Consider the following 12,215-nt stretch of genomic DNA (forward strand, 5'->3'; position numbering starts at 1 on the left):
ACTTCGCTACTCAACAGACTCCAGAGACTCCCTATTACCTCTAGGATCAAATATAAAATCCCCTCTTTGGCTTTTGAAGTCCTTCCCAATGGGCCCCTTCTCATCTTCTCACACCTTATTCCTCTTCACATGACTCCATGGTGGAACGACACTGGCTTCCTGGCTTTTCCTCACACAAGATTCTCCATTTCCTGACTCTTCACTGGCCGTCTTTCATGCCTACAATGCCCTCCCTCTTCCTGGCTTTCCTGGTTTCCTTTCTGCAAAAAGTCTTTCCCATCCCTCTCAATGCTAGTGTCTTCCCTCTGAGATTAATTGCAATGTATCTTGTGTATATATTATATGTAAAAGTTGTTTGCATGTTGTCTCTCCCGTTAGACTGTGAAATCCTAGAGAATGGGGACTGTTTTTGCCTTTGTATCCCCAACACTAAGCCCAGTTCCTGGCACATGCTGTTGTTATCCAACTCTTCTTCATTGTCGTCATCGTTGTCATCGTCATCATCATCATCATCATCATCACCATCACCATCACCACCACCACAACAATAAGCATTTATATGGTGCTTGAAGGTTTACAAAGAGTTCTTTTTTTTTTAAACAAAGATCTCAATTTATCCTCACAACAACTCTGGGAGGTGGATGTTATTATTACCCCCATTGTACAAATGAAGAAACTGAGGCAGACCTAGCGGGCTGAGTGACTTGTCCACACAGCTAACAATCAGCTCAGGTCTTCCTACCTCCAGGTCTAGTGCTCTATCCTCTCTTGCTGTTGTTCAGTCGTTCAGTTGTGTCGGACTCTTTGTGACCCCATGGACCATAGCACCCCAATGCTGTCCATGGGGTTTTCTTGGGGACAGAGATTCCACAACACCCTGTAGTTAGCCATTCTGGGGCTTCATCATCCTGACAGTTAGAAGTTCTCCCTAAACCATGACAACCCACCTACTCCTTAGAAACACATCTAAAATAAGGGAAGAGAAGCCAAAAATACAGCCTTGGGGATCTGTAACCTAGAATGAGTTTTTCTTATCCTGCTGAAGCACAGAAGATTTTGTCTGGTGTTTTTAGGTGACAGAATCATAAATTCTACCCTCTCCCCATAATCGGGTATGGATTCCCCATAAAGAGGGAGTCTGAATGAAGTTAAAAGGATTTCAAATGCTATTGAACAGCTCTTGAATTTGGGATCAAAGTGATAATAAAATTTATACCACAGTGAAAATAAAATGGAGACCAATAATTTAGAAGGTCTTTACCAGAATGCCTTACAAATATTGATCAAATGTTTTACAAGTTACAAAGGAGCTTTTCAAATATTTGATCTCATTTAGGACTCACAACCACCCACTGAGGTTGGGGGTGGGGAGGGGCAACTGGACATCTAATTCCCCATTTAGGTAAGCAGACCCACAGTCCAGAGAGGTCAGGTCAGTTGGTCACCGTTCCTGAGTTTGCTAGTGACAGAGGTAAGGAAGGCCTGGCTAAACTTATTGTTTTCCAGACTGAAAAGAATGTGGAAAAAACAAATTGCCTCACGTAGGATGATACTGCAGCAGATTTCAACATTAGAAGCATCATAGAAAACATTTGTGATTTCTTCCTCATTCGTGAAAACTCAGGTACTTAGACTAAGTACAAGCCCAAGCAGACAAAGTGCATTCAAAAATACATATTTTTTTATACTGAAAAGTGCCCTGAGCCCCATGCCATCCAAATGCTAATTTTAATGAGATGCTTAATAATAGTATTTCCATTGTGCCTTAAGGTTTGCAAATCACTTAATATAGGTTACTTCATTTAGTACCCACAACTCTGTGAGACAGTTATTCTATTTTACAGATAAGGAAACTGAGGCTGAGAAAGGTCTTGCTCAGGGTCACTCAGCCAGTAAGTGCTTGAGGTTAGATTTGAACTCAAGGTTGCCTGACCCCAGGTCCAACTCTTTTTTTTTTTTTTACTTTTTAGGCATTTGGGGTTAAGTGATTTGCCCAGGGTCACACAGCTAGTAAGTGTCAAGTGTTTGGTCTGAGGCTGGATTTGAACTCAGTTCGGTCCTCCTGACTTCAGGGCTGGTGCTCTATCCACTGCGCCACTAGCCACCCCCAAGTCCAACTCTTTACCCACTACATGCCTGATGCTTTTATACTTTAGGAATGATATTATTTATGATTAATCCCAGAACTACCTCCACTTCCAATCTCCATGAAGAAAATACTAATAACAAAGGGACAAAATAAACTATTTCCACCACTAGTCCTTTCCCCCAACCTCTTTCATGATTGTTGTCGAGGCAGTTGGTGGTGTAGGTATAGTGAACAGAGTACCAGGCCTGGAGTCAGAAAGACCGGAGTTGAAATCCAGCCTCAGATACTTCCTAGCTGTGTGACCCTGGGCAAGTCACTTAACCTCTGACTGGCTGACCAAATGGACTCACCAGATCCACTGGAGAAGGAAAAAGCAAACCACTTCAAGTACCTTTGCCAAGAAAATCTCAGATGGGGCCACAGAGGTTTGGACATGACCGCAATGACTGAACAACAAAACATGGGGATAATAATACGTCTCCTTGCCACGGCTGCCGAGAAGATCAAATGGGAAAATCTATGCAGAGAGATGAGGAAACCTGAAAGTGCTCTAGAAATATCTGCATTGGCAAGAACTTGTATATAACAGATTTGCAGTTCCATGTGCAATCATCTTTTTAAAAATTATACTGTTATGAGAATTTTAAATAAAATAAGTAAAAATTCAAAAATATTTGTATCTGCTCCTATTAACAACAGCAGCTGCACAGCTGGGCCAGGAGCTGCGCGACCTCCCGGAGCAGTGCTATCATTAACTGGGGCTCAGAACCTCGCTTTCTACTTCACCTCCCAGGACAGCTGCATTATTGACACCATCAAAGAGCTGGCTGTCAGGGCCGTGGGCAGTCCTGAGCTCTGCAGGCTCCTGAGGGTAGCCTTGAGCATTACTAATAAGGCCTTGATCTCCCCCCATAAGACTGCAGGGTTGGTGCTTAATCCATCTTTGTCTCTTCCATGATTAGCATAAGAGTTTTGCACGTAGAAGGTATACAGCCAATGTCTGGTGAATTAGAGTCAGGTGGTCCATAGTTCTGGCTTTGGCATGGAATATCTTCATGGGCTTTGGGGTAGGGCCAGACCACTCAGAAACTGAGGAGTCATCTGCCTGCACAATATAATTTCAATGGTAATGAGGGGGCCACTCTGTTCAAAAAGGTTTCTCACAGCGGCCACGGGTCTTTCCTTTAGGACCGCCGTGAAGGCCTTAATACATTTACAATGGGTTGAGGCACGCATGTCATGAGAGAGGGAGCATACCTTGGTTCTAGTACAGGGGCTCTTACTTGGCGCCCAAGGCATCTGCAAATAGATTGGGGGGGGTGGAGGTTGGGAGGTGGGAAAAATGACATCTTTTATTTTCGTTAATGTCTAACTGAAATTTAGCATTTCTTTCAATTATTTAAGAACATTATTCTGAGAAGGAGTCTATTAGGCTTCACCTGATATGCCAAAGGGCACAAAAAATAGTTAAGAACCAGTATTGTCTAGCAGAATGAAAGTAAGCTCCCTGAGGACAGGGACCAATTGTTATTATTGTTTCTGTCTTTGTGTCCCCAGGACCTTAAAACAGTGCCTGGTACCTAGTAGGTATATTTGTTTAATTAAATTTTTGAATTAGCTAATGAATACATTATTGGAAACTAGCAAAACACTCACTGTTCCCCAGCAGAGAGTAGGGCCTAGTGGAAAAAGGACAGGAAGGTTTTGATTAGTGGTGTGGGTGAGAGAAAGTTTTGACCAGAGGGTAAACCTGGTCAGGCTAGTGGGGTGCTAGAACAGTTTCTCTGCTGGAAAGTACAGAAAAGAAAGAAAAAGTGAGGGCTGTTGTTTTTTTTTTTTTTGGCATGTGTGAGAAATTGCAATCATTTTTCTTCTTATAAAGAAAAGCATCCCTCTGTTAACAGAAACCACCTTTGTGATCAGTGGAGCCTGCTTCCTGCTGGGTCAGCTTACTTTCCGGCCCCTCACCCTGACCCCCATCTGGTAGAAAGTCTCAGTTTCAAAACTGCCAAAGTCTCCGTTATAGTCACAGAGTCACAAACCTTTTCTGACAGAACTGAAATGGGCTTGGTCTGTCACTGACCCTATGAACAAACCACTCATTTGCACATTTCACTACTGTTATTTTTTCTTAGTAGTAGTAATGATAATAACCATTCACATCTACCGAGTGTTATATTTATAAAGATCTTCCTTATAATAACCCTGCGAAGTAAGTAGTCCAAGAACTTACTACCCTTTTAAATGGGTAAACTGAGGCTCTGAGAGTTGACACGACTTGACCATGATCACAGAGCTGAGGAGAGATTTGAACCCAGGTTCCCTGACCCAAATCTAGTGCTCTATCCACTAAGCATAATACTCTGAGACAGACTAGCAGGTACGCCCAGATGCTGGATCTAAAACTGCTTGGGCGGTGACTTGTTAATCCTCTGTTTCCTGGCTTTCTTCAAGTCCCAGCTAAAAGCTCTCCTTCTATAAGAAGCCTTTCTGAATTCCCTTAATACCATCCTTCTTTCTTCTGATTATCTCTTATTTATCCTGTCCAGAGCCTGTTTGTGGATTGTTGTTTGCATGCTATTTCCCCATTAGACTGTGAGCTCCGTGAAGGCAGGAATAGCTTTTGCCTTTTTTAATATCTCCCGAATGTAGCACAGTGCCTGGAACACAGCAGGCACTTAATAAATGCTTACTGACTTTTGGGATAAATTCAACACCTATAAAATGGGGATGCATATGATCTACTGAACAGCTGCTGTGACTGAGCAATTACTGCCCCGGGAGGGAAGCTCAGATCCCTGGCTCCATCTCATCTGTCTTTAGGAATGATGGTATAAGCTTGGGCTGACCCTCTTGCCTCAGCCTGCTAAGTGGGCTGCTGTGGGCATCCCATCCAGAGGTGTTATTCTAGGGCTGGTTTTATATTTCTGCATTTTTTTTGGCCTCAATGATTTTTCAAAGCACGTTGCACTGGGGCCTCCATCTGTGCTGCTGCTATTCTTCATTTGGCGATTATCCTGCTCCTTCTGATTTCTCACTTTATCTGAAATTCCTTTTCACTGTTCAGAAGATCTCAAGAGCTAATCCATTTTTTTTCCTCTGGGTACAAGGAGTGATCACTCAATGTTCCTTTTAATAAAAATAAATGTTGGGGGAAAAAAGGCAAATACCTGAAAGCTGGCATTAAAACTGTGCAAAGGCTAAGCTTCTTCATATCAAAAACTGTGCATTTTCAGCCTCCCTCAGGAAGGGAAAGTCATTCCAACCTTCAGAATCCACACTTCCCAGTTCTGCAAAGAATAGATCTTTTCATTTAAATGGGCTGGCAAGGACGGATGGGGGCACCTGCTCCGTGGGTTACACACAGCCTAGCAAAAGCCTTTTTGGCCTCTCTGGCTTCCTCAACTGGGCCTAAAGGTGCTAAGCTGTTCTCCAGCCTTCTCAGACACCAAAACAGGAGCCAGAGAGACAATCCCAGGCAGGGGACAGCTTGAAGGAATGGCTCTGCATGCCCCCCTTTCAGCTCTGCTTTAGCTCGGCTCCAGTGACAGCAGTTAAAAAAAGCATTAGCAAGGGAAAAAAAAAAGCATCAGCCGACGAGGAGAAGTTGGAAAGAGAGGCCCGCTGCTCTTCAATTAGGCAAAGCGGCCTCATTTTATCCTGCCTTTGGTTTTCTCTTTTATTCGCACCTGCCTCTCTGTCTCAACCTGGCTAGATCCTTCCTCCATCAACAGCCCTTGTCTCTCCTGATGTCAATCAATTCATCAGTGGGCATTTGTTAACCACCTACCATTGGACAGGCACCATGCTTATCCCTGGGGAAAAACAGGGTCCCTAGCCTCAAGGAACTCACATTCTAGTGGGGGGCAGGAGGAAGACAACTATACGTACAAGACACATATAGTGTAAATGGGATGTGGTCCAGAAGGAAGATGCCAGTGGTGAGGTGGGGGTGAGAGAGGGACAGAGACAGAAACAGAGAGATACAGAGAGAAATAGATAAAGAGAGAGAGGGAGAAGAGAGGGGAGACCAAGACAGACAGAGAGACAGACAGAGAGAGAGTGGGAGGAAGGAGAGGGGAGGGAAGGGGAGAGAGAGACACACAGAGATAGACAGAGAGAGAGAAGGAGGAAAGGGAAGGGGAGAGGTGGATGGGGGGATGATGAACACAGGAAAGACTCCTCTCACCTCTCTTCTCCCTTCAGTCCTTTCCAGGACTCACTTAACCCTAATTTAGCTAATTTGCTTCACTGGGCACCGCCTTCCCTTCCTCCCCACTATCTACCACACTATTTAGGTCCCTCCAATTCAGTGAATATTTCTGAGCTTAAACTCTTCCAGCCCCGCTACAAATGTCAAAGGTATGGGAACGCAAACTAACTGGCAGAGACTGCCCTCTGTAAGACAAACACTGGGGAGAAAATGGAAAGAGTTAACTGTCGCGATATCTGGATAACTGAAGTACCTAGATAGCTTTCACATGTGGAAATTGTATGACCACAGCCTTAAGCAGGCCATAGCCATTCTGAAGGTTAGTGGTATGTGTGCACATGCCCATGGGACATGTGTTTGTGGGTCTGCCTGTACGTGTGCCTCTACCTGGAATGTGTGTGGTGTGTGTGTACAGTATATGTGTTTCCTGCGTGTGGTGTGTGTGTGCATGCATGTGCCTCTGTGTGGCACGTGGGGGGGGGGTGTGTGTGCACGCGCCAAGAAAGGTCTTTTGATGACCATCTGGATCTGTTTTTCTTCTCTGTTTCAAGATAATCCTTTTTACAGTAAAGAGGGCGAAGTTTTCAGTTCAATATAATTTCCATGGACGCTCTTCCTTCTCCCCGCCCCCAACCTTCTGCCTTGTGCAGATTGGGACGATGCGGAGCAAACATTATTGGCAATTCCATGCAGCCCCAGTGCCGGTTTCTCCACAGCAAACCAAACTTGCCTCCAGGGACAGGGGTGCCATGGGCTTGGGAGCCCAACATCCTTCCCTGCTCCCAAACATCTCGCAGTGTTAATAAAGCAGTGTGTGCCACAGTGGGTGCTCTGTGTGTGTGTGTGTGTGGGGGGGCGTTCCCTCCTCTTCATTCCCCCCAAATCCTCTGGCACAGGGTTAACCTTTTGTTTGTCCAAATGGATTTGTGGAAAAGATTATCACAAGAGGGAGGCTTCCAATGAATGCCATTTGCATTCTGAGGATTTGTGCCCAGCACTGTGAAGCATTTATATGTACCTGCTATGTGTCAAGTACTATGCTAAGTGCTTCACAAATATTATTTCATATGATGATATTTGTAAAGTGCAGAAAGTATCCGAAGCTGGATTTGAATTCAGGTCTTCCTGACTCCAGGCCTGGTGTTCTATCCATTGGGCAACCTAGCTACTCCTTAGTTGTGAAAATCAAAGGAAATAGAAGGTATAAAATGCTTTGTAAACCTTAACGGACTTTATACACATAATATAACTAATAATATAATAATAACTAATATAACTATTATTATTATTTCATCTCTAGTTCTGATTCTGGGTCTGACCTCTCAGGTCACAGCTACCAATCAGCAAGGCTTCTCTTACTTTACATCTTCCCCCACTTTTCCTAGTCTCTTCAGGGTAAGCTCTTGGTAGGGTTACACGCAAAAGGAAGGAGAAGTGGTCAAGCACCTTCTGTACTTTCTCTCCTTAGTCCACTGACGGTGGTCAATTCTGGTCTCCCCTACTTCTTGGCGCAGCTAGGGGGGCACTGGTATCCCCTGGCTGGGGGACAACAGGAGAACAGTATGGCCCCCTTCTTTGCTCCCTCGTGGCTGGCAGGGATGTACCTTAGGCCGCTGGCTTCTGGACAGAGCTAAAGTATTCCCTGGAGCCTTGGTACACGTGCGTCTGGGTGAGTGGGAGGAGCAGATGTGACCTGTGATTCAGCTTTCCCAAGCGAGCGTTATATAAGGTAGGACGGACAAATACGAACAGCAAACATTTTGTATTAATTTGTTTGAACACAGTGATTCCTGCCGTGCCAGGATCAAACCCCCTAATTCAAATGCACAGCCTGACTCCTAATCAAGAGTTCCCCTCCTCTGAACTGCTGTCAGCAGTTCAGTTTTCTTACAGGGATGCGCCAGAAAGGGAAGCTGTGAGCAGAGAACATTTGGCCCTGTCCCACAGCCTACTCTCCTAATCCCAACCTCCTCGGGGTGGGCTCCTGGTGAGCATCAATGACAAACAGTGGGAAGAAAAGGGAGGGGGCTGTCAGAAAGGCAGATGGGAGTCAGGCTGAGTGTGAGCAAAAAGGTGTCAAAGCAAATAGCCCAGGAAAGACAGGAACATCTCAGGAGGAAGAATCACCTTCACCTCGACACCTAAGGCCTTTCTGGAAGGGTCCCAGCAGTCCCCTAACTCAGGCATCTGCACTCCCAAAAAGTGAGGGCAGTGGGATAGTTTATTTCAAGTTCTGCCAAATGTAAGGCTCAGGGATTGTTGGGGTGGAGGTGGGAGGTGCTCTCAGAATGGGTGGTAGGTGGGGCCACGGGGATCTCGTGGCCTTTTGGGCTGGGTGGCAGTGGGGTATGTGGCATTTCCTTGGGAGGGGCATTTGGCACTGGAAAGCTAGAAAGGCGAGGGTGAGGCCCAGAGAAGGAAGTGGCCTTTTCTGGCTTCTTAACATTTACCCTAAGAGACAAAAGCAAAGGGAACCACCAATTTTCCTTCTAATTTGTCCAGTCCCAGTCAGTCCAGCCAGTTAGTCAGTCAACAGGCATATCCCGGTACTCCGGTTAACCAGGTTGTGGCCACTGCCACCGTCTTCTGCAGAGGAACACGGAAACAAAAGGCGCTGTAGACGTACCCGTGCTGTCAAGCGCTCTCCCATTAGTTATGTCGTATCTGGCAGCAAGACTAGAAAGGTTAATGCAGCGAGGCACGTACCAAGCACAAATAACTATCAACAATCTCGCCCAGTACTGCAGTCAGAGCCAGTCCGTCTAAAATGACTGAAAACATCAGGCCCTTGGAGAATGAAGGCATGGTGAAGAGACTGCAGACCTAGGCAGCAGCAGCTCCACCCAAGCATCCACATCAGCAACGGAACCGGCATCTCTCAAAGGGGTCGCGCGTCAATCAGAAAGCCACCATCAGACCTGCTGGCACAAATGGCTGATGCCGACCGGAACGAAGAGGTTATTTGTGGCAAAGAAAGTGATGCGTTATTAACATCCTGCAGGAACTCATGCTCTCAAGAGGGATGCTCACAGAAACCTGTAGTGAGAGATTTAGGTCAAGCTGAGAAGGATGGATGACCAGTGGGAAGCCGAGAGGAAAGAGGTGCAGGTTACGTCGGTGACCAAATGAAGTACTCTATGTAATCCTTCCAGCGAGGGCCGATCCATGTTTGGACACCTACTCTCAAGGGTCAAGCAAGATCTCCTAATTCCTAAATTCGCTGACCTTTTCTTTATCCTCATTTTCCAGTGTAGCATAACGAAAAGAGTGATGGACTTGGAGTCAGGAAGTCTTGGGTTCAAATGCCACTTTAGACACTTACTAGCTGTGTGACTCTTGGCAAATCACTTCAATTCTTTGTACCCCAGATTCCTCATCTGTGGAACGACAGCGTCAGACTTGATGGCTTCCAAGTTTCCTTTTAGCTCTAGCTCTGTGGACATGGTACCCATGGCCAGCCACGTGACATGACTGACCAATCCCTTTCCTTGACATTCTCTTCCTCCTTGGATCAGATAATCTATGCAAAACATTTTGTAAACTTTCAAGTGCTACATAAATATCAGAATCATCATTACTTCACTGTCATAAATACCTACCTTGCTGACTGTTTTTCTGTCTCTTCTCCTTTCCACCGCCTTAATGTCCTTGGTCCTCTTTTCTTCTTTCCCTCCATCTCCAATTCTGATTCCTAAAGTTAGTAGCACTGGGCTCCAGTCTTTCTCCTGAGTTCCAAGCCACACATTTCTAACTGCCTACTGGACACTGCCCCCTGGATCTCCTGTTGGCACCTCAAATTCACCGTGTCCAGATTGAATTCATCATCTCTTCTCTCTGACCCTGAAATCTTCCCTTCCTCCTAACTTCTATCATTGGGTCAAATTGTGAATTGTGTTCAGTTGTGTCTGACTCTTTGTGACCCCATTTGAGGTTTTCTTGGCAAGGGACTGGAATGGTTTGCTATTTCCTTCTCCAGCTTATTTTGCAGATGAGGAAATGGAGGCAAACAGGGTTAAGTGACTTGCCCAGGGTCACACAGCTGGTACATATCTGAGGCCAGATTTGAACTCATTAAGATGAGTCCTTCTGACTCCAGGCCTGGCACTCTATCCACTGCATCACCTAGCTGCCCAAACTATGAATGGTCCTACCAGTTCCCCAGTTACCCAGGCTTGAAATTTTAGAGTCATCTCCAGACATCTCCCCTTCATTGTATACTTCTAATCAGTCACCAAGTTCTGTTGATTCTACCCCCACTGAATACATTCCCAGCACCACCACCCTAGTTCATCCATTCATTACCTCTTGATGGAATAATAAAATAATCTAATTAGTCTCCTGCCCTTCAGTTTCTTCCTTCTCCAATGCATCCTACAGAGTGTTACCAGAGGAACCCTCCTAATACATGGCCCTGATCATGTACCTCCCACCCTGCTCAAGACTCTTCAGAGATTCTCTACTACTTTATGAATAAAGCCCAACCATCACAGCCTGGAAACTGTTGAACGTATTGAGTTTCACAGCCTGGTGTTAAAGGTTGGCTCCACTCCTCTTCCTCTTCATATATTTTATGCTCCAGCCAAAATGGAATATTTATGGTTCCCCAACCTCCTCCCACCTCTATGCTTTTGCTTAGTGTCTCCCCTACTCTAAGAAAAAGATGGGGAATGCAAGATTCAGGGTGACTTGTAACTGATCCAAGAGATGATTGGAAGGGAAGAAAGTGCTGGGCTGCAGTTCTGCGTCTAATACCTAATGAAATCCTTCCTGTGCCCTTAAAATGATCCCAAATGATTCCTTTTTATATGTGGAAAAATCCAATCAGCCTCCCCAACCTGAAGCCATCTCTCTGTCCCTTGGACTGCTATAGCAATTTATTTCCCTCTCTCCTACATTTAAATTTCAAGTCATGATTTCTTTTGGGTGAGTGTCCCCTCCAACGACAGAACCAAATCCTCTGAGCATTAGCAGACAGGACCTCACGAGTGGCTGTGACTAAAATAGACAATCAGGGGGTGGCCATGAGCCTCTATGATCTTAGCTGAGCCTGGGTTCTCAGACCACAGACATACAGTCAAGCCCTGTGTCTGTGTACTTGAACCATTTTTAGCTTGGGAGGTCCTACAAGAGCTTACAGTGCCTGATGTAGCTTTTGAGAATTCAGGGTCACATGCCTGCCATGATAGGGCATTAGAGCAGGAATGTAGTAGAGGCCTAAGCACTAAGAAGCCCAGATTTAGATCATGACCAATCCTGCCCTCCTCCTCTTTTTTTTTTTTTTAGTGCAGGGGTACAAAGGGGGAAGCAGGGAGTATTCCTCAGAGGTTGTAGTAGGGACAAAGGTTTAGAGGTACATAAAACAGATAAATTAATAGAAAGGCATAGATTTTATGGGGCAGGTAGGTAGTACAGTAGATAGAGTGCTGGGCCTGGAGTCAGGAAGACTCATCTCCCTGAGTTCAAATCTGGCCTCAGATACTTACTAGCTGTGTGACCCTGGCCAAGTCACTCAAGTCACTTAACCTTGTTTGCCTCAGTTTCCTCATCTGTCAAATGATCTGGACAAGGAAATGGCAAACCACTCCAGTACCTCTGCCAAGAAAACCCCAAATGGGGACACAAAAAATTGGACATGCCTGAAAATGACTGATTAATAACAAATGGATTTGATAATTAGGTTTTTAAAAAAATTAACCATTACTCTAATTCTTCTTTACAACACGACTAATGTGAAAATATGCTTAATAGGAACGTATATGTAGAGCCTATATCAGATTGCATGCTGTCTTGGGGAGGAAGGTGGAAAAGAAAATTTAAAACTCAAAAGCTTATGGAAGTGAATGTTGAAAACTAAAAATAAATTATTAAAAAAATTAACCATTGCTCTGTAACCTATAATAATTGTGAGTGACC

The 12,215-nt window shown here is 45.0% G+C and overlaps 1 protein-coding gene across 1 annotated transcript in view; it reads right to left on the reverse strand.

Annotated features, from left to right (window-relative positions):
* Nucleotides 1-12,215, reverse strand: part of MYO1D (myosin ID) — a 410,223-nt gene that overhangs the window by 40,471 nt on the left and 357,537 nt on the right. The gene's annotated exons all lie outside the window — the stretch shown is intronic.

Source organism: Phascolarctos cinereus, unplaced genomic scaffold, assembly GCF_003287225.1.
Source record: "Phascolarctos cinereus isolate Bilbo 61053 unplaced genomic scaffold, phaCin_HiC Scaffold_5;HRSCAF=322, whole genome shotgun sequence".
Classification (NCBI taxonomy): Eukaryota; Metazoa; Chordata; class Mammalia; order Diprotodontia; family Phascolarctidae; genus Phascolarctos; species Phascolarctos cinereus.